A 4,077-nucleotide genomic window follows, 5' to 3' on the forward strand; every position below is an offset into this window, starting at 1 on the left:
TCCCCACAAGTGCACGAGTTTTATTCGGAGGACAAAACACCGTTCCGACCCGGTGTTTCTTCAAAATGCGGGCGATCTTTCCCGAGAGTGCGCCTGTATATGGGATAAACGCAGTGCCTACCTCCTCCCTCGTGATTTCATCCATATCCACAGGTTGTGCTGTAGTGGTTGGGCGGAGAGCACGTTGAATCTGCCACTCTGAGTACCCATTTTTGCGAAATACAGTTCTCAGATGTTCCAATTCCTGGGGTAGACTCTCTGCGTCAGAGATAGTGCGCGCCCTATGTACTAGAGTTTTAAGTACCCCATTCCTCTGTGAAGGGTGGTGGCAGCTGTCTGCGTGCAAATACAGATCAGTGTGCGTTGTCTTCCGATACACCCCATGACCTAGGGTGCCGTCAGGCCTTCTCTTGACCAAGACGTCAAGGAAAGGTAGTTTACCCTCCGTTTCAGTCTCCATAGTGAATTTGATGTTGGGGTGTATGGAGTTTAGATGTGTAAGGAAGTCAAGGAGTTTATCCATACCATGTGGCCAGATGACGAAAGTGTCGTCCACGTAACGGAAAAAGCAAGTAGGTTTCCATACGGATGACGACAGGGCTTCCTCCTCGAAGTTCTCCATGTACAAATTCGCTACCACCGGTGAGAGTGGGCTACCCATGGCGACTCCCTCCGTCTGTTCGTAGTATTCTCCATTAAAAAGAAAATACGTGGAAGTCAAGACATGCCTAAAAAGTTCAGTGGTCTTCTCGTCAAACTTCTGACTAATCAATTCTAGTGACTCTCGCAGGGGTACCCTCGTGAACAAGGAAACGACGTCAAAACTCACCATGATATCTGACTCACCCAACGTGAAGCTATCAAGGCGTTTAACAAAATCCACGGAATTACGGATGTGATGAGGGCATTTACCCACGTAAGGACTTAATATTCCCGTCAGGTATTTGGCCAACAAATATGTAGGTGCCGTGATGTTGCTGACAATGGGGCGTAATGGTACCCCCTCTTTGTGAACCTTCGGGAGTCCATATAGTCTAGGCGGTACCGGACCTTGGGGTAACAATTTCTTAGCGTCACCCTCCGGTAAATCTGCGTCCTTGAGAAGCGACCTCGTCTTGCTGTCCACCTTCTTTGTAGGGTCAACGCTGATCTTCCGGTAGGAATCGTCATTTAGCAGGCTCTGCATCTTATCAGTGTAGTCCTTATGGGAGACAACAACTGTAGCATTGCCTTTGTCGGCCGGTAAGACAACAATTTCAGAGCGCTCCCTCAGATCACGAATGGCCGCCCTCTCTTTACTAGTGATATTTGACTTCATCGGCTTGGATTTCGTCAACGCACGACAAGTTTCACGACGTATTTCCTCAGCTGATTCAGGCGGAAGTCGAGCTGCAACCTGTTCAACAGCACTAACAATTTCTGCGACCGGAGTGAACTTGGCGGTGGGAGCGAAGTTGAGACCTTTCTGCAAAACCGAGACCGCATCATCACTCAACACCATGCCACTCAAATTGATGACAGTCTTGCCCGGAACCTGCAGAGATGGTTTGTCAAGGAGACGTGAGAACTTAGCTGTTTGACGTCCCGTTGCCTTCTTATGGGCGGAATCAGCTGCAACCCAGGTGACACCATCAATCCAATCCCAGGAAAAAGAAGTGAAATTACTAGCCAGTTGCAAATGTAGTTTGAGTAATTCCTGTGAGATAAACTCAAGGCTCCGGCGGGTGAATTGCACTCTCTCACGTACCAATGCGAGGCTGGCTCGTTTCTTGATTCTCTTAGCTGCTGCAGAATCGATGTGATGCATAACCTTAGCAAAATTTGGAACAACGTTCTCGGAACGACATCTCTTTAGAAAGGCAAGAGTACTTAGCAAACGACATCTACGGTGGCGCAACTTTTCAAATTTCTTCATGCTGCGATACATTAGTTCTGTTTTGAGATGGTCGTATGCACCACTCTCTATAGGCGAAATTATCACACCTTGCACTTGAGCCGCGTGCTGTTGGTTCAGTTGGCTCATAACCAGTACTTACTTGGTGACGTCGCTGTAATTCCCAAATAGAAGCAACTTGCATCGACCTGAGCAGTCCAAAGTACACGGTTGTGAGGCGAGAAAGCTGGTGATCGTACGGCGAGCCTGGACACAGTAGAGTTGGTAGTTGCCACATTTTCCGTAATCCTGCGATAGTACTTCGTCTAACATGTGCGCCAGGCCAACGCCACCTAGGAACTAGGTGGCGTTGGCCAGGCAGTCGTAAATCACATTGTGGTCACCAACGTGGCTGCAGGGCTGAGTACTAGCCCGCCCGACCGCTTAACCTGCTTAATTTACGAATAATAACGTACAAACGATATCTCCTTACTGGGACATCAACGGCTTTAATCGTTCGTAGGTCAAATAACACAGAACGTCTTTTAGACGCAGTGTACGCCGAGACAAGACTCGTGAGAGAACGAATAAAGATGGATGGATTCACACTTGCCAGAACGCCACCGTCACGTAACCGTCACGTTTTGGAACGTCGACGGTCAGAGGAATTGCGTAGCATTCGCACTAAATGGCACGTCAACGTCGAAAGAACGTCGTGACGTTACAGCTAGTTCATAAAATACTCACCAGAGGCGCTATTTCGCAGTTCATGGTAGATCGTCATAAAATGCCAAAATTTAGTTTAAAGCAGTTTTCAAAGATTGCTGTTGCCTTTGATGATGAGAAACAGAGAGCAAAAAGAGTCTAGGTTAGAAAAACGAAAAGTACTGAGACTATGAAGGAGACTTCCATACTCTTTACAAGCAGCTGGAAGAGGAGGAGTCATCGTTCGACAAATATTTCAGAATGTCTAAAACAACAGTGTTTTTATCTGTTAAGCAATATAAAAATAAAAATTACGAAGAAAAATTCAAAATTTAGGTGTCCAACGTCACTTCTATAGAAGTTGTCTACGATATGTGTAGATGTCTACGATAAGTGTTTGTCTACGATATGTGTAGATGGGCCTTTTTAGTGTAATTGAACTATGTTTACGTATATTTCTGATACTTGCCGTTCATCGTTAATTTATTACGAATCTTATTTTAAACTTCTGCATACCACGTCAGTCTTACTCCCGGTTTTTCTTTTCGCCATTCCACTGGAAAAATCGTGAGTGAAGCTCATTAAACAAAACATGTATCGTTATTTTGCAATTTCCTTCGGTGTACAAAATAAAATATTTTAATGTACTATTGTCTTCCACTACATATTAAGATCTTTTCGAAATAGCAGTGAGTGGGGAATATTTTCGTATTAGTTCACACTGTGTACTTAATGCAACAGTCGCTCGCCAAGTAGGCTACACTATGGCCTGTCGAAACTGCGAATCCACCTCAACATAGAGTAAACATAAACATATAAATTCCTACAAACTAATGTAAGAGGAAACGGTACAGAGTTAATGGACAAAACACAGCGCTCATGGTGGCCGGCGTGTAACTAATTTGTGAGCGTGAAATCGAACACTCGTGGCGTGACACACGTGTGAAACACTCGCACATCACACTGTACAGAACTGCCGGCCGCGACCACTAAAATCTTTTACGACTGCAAGAGGATATGCAGAAGCAGGTTAGTGAGCTTCAGACTCGAATTTCAACACGAAATGACATGGAGCTATCACCGCAGTCACTGGCTGAATCTAGCATAGTTCCACTCTGTGGATGAAAGGGCAATTCCTACGTTTCCACTGGAGACACCAGAACTCTGGTTCACAATTTTAGATTTAACATTCATGTAAAACAGTGTAGCTAACGATAATACGAAGTTTGTTGTGGCAGTTAATTGCTTGGATGGCCGGACAGATTAGAGATTAGATTAGATTAGATTAATACTAGTTCCATGGATCATGAATACGATATTTCATAATGATGTGAAATGAGTAAAATTTTCCAATACATTACATAATGAAGTTAATGTAACAACATAATTAAGTTCATATAACAACTTTTTTATTTTTGTTTTTTTAAAATATTTTTTGTAATTTTTTTCTTTTTTCTTAATTTATATCTAAATATTCCTCTATGGAGTAGAAGGAGTTG

This window comes from Schistocerca nitens, chromosome 7 (genome assembly GCF_023898315.1).
Source record: "Schistocerca nitens isolate TAMUIC-IGC-003100 chromosome 7, iqSchNite1.1, whole genome shotgun sequence".
NCBI lineage: Eukaryota > Metazoa > Arthropoda > Insecta > Orthoptera > Acrididae > Schistocerca > Schistocerca nitens.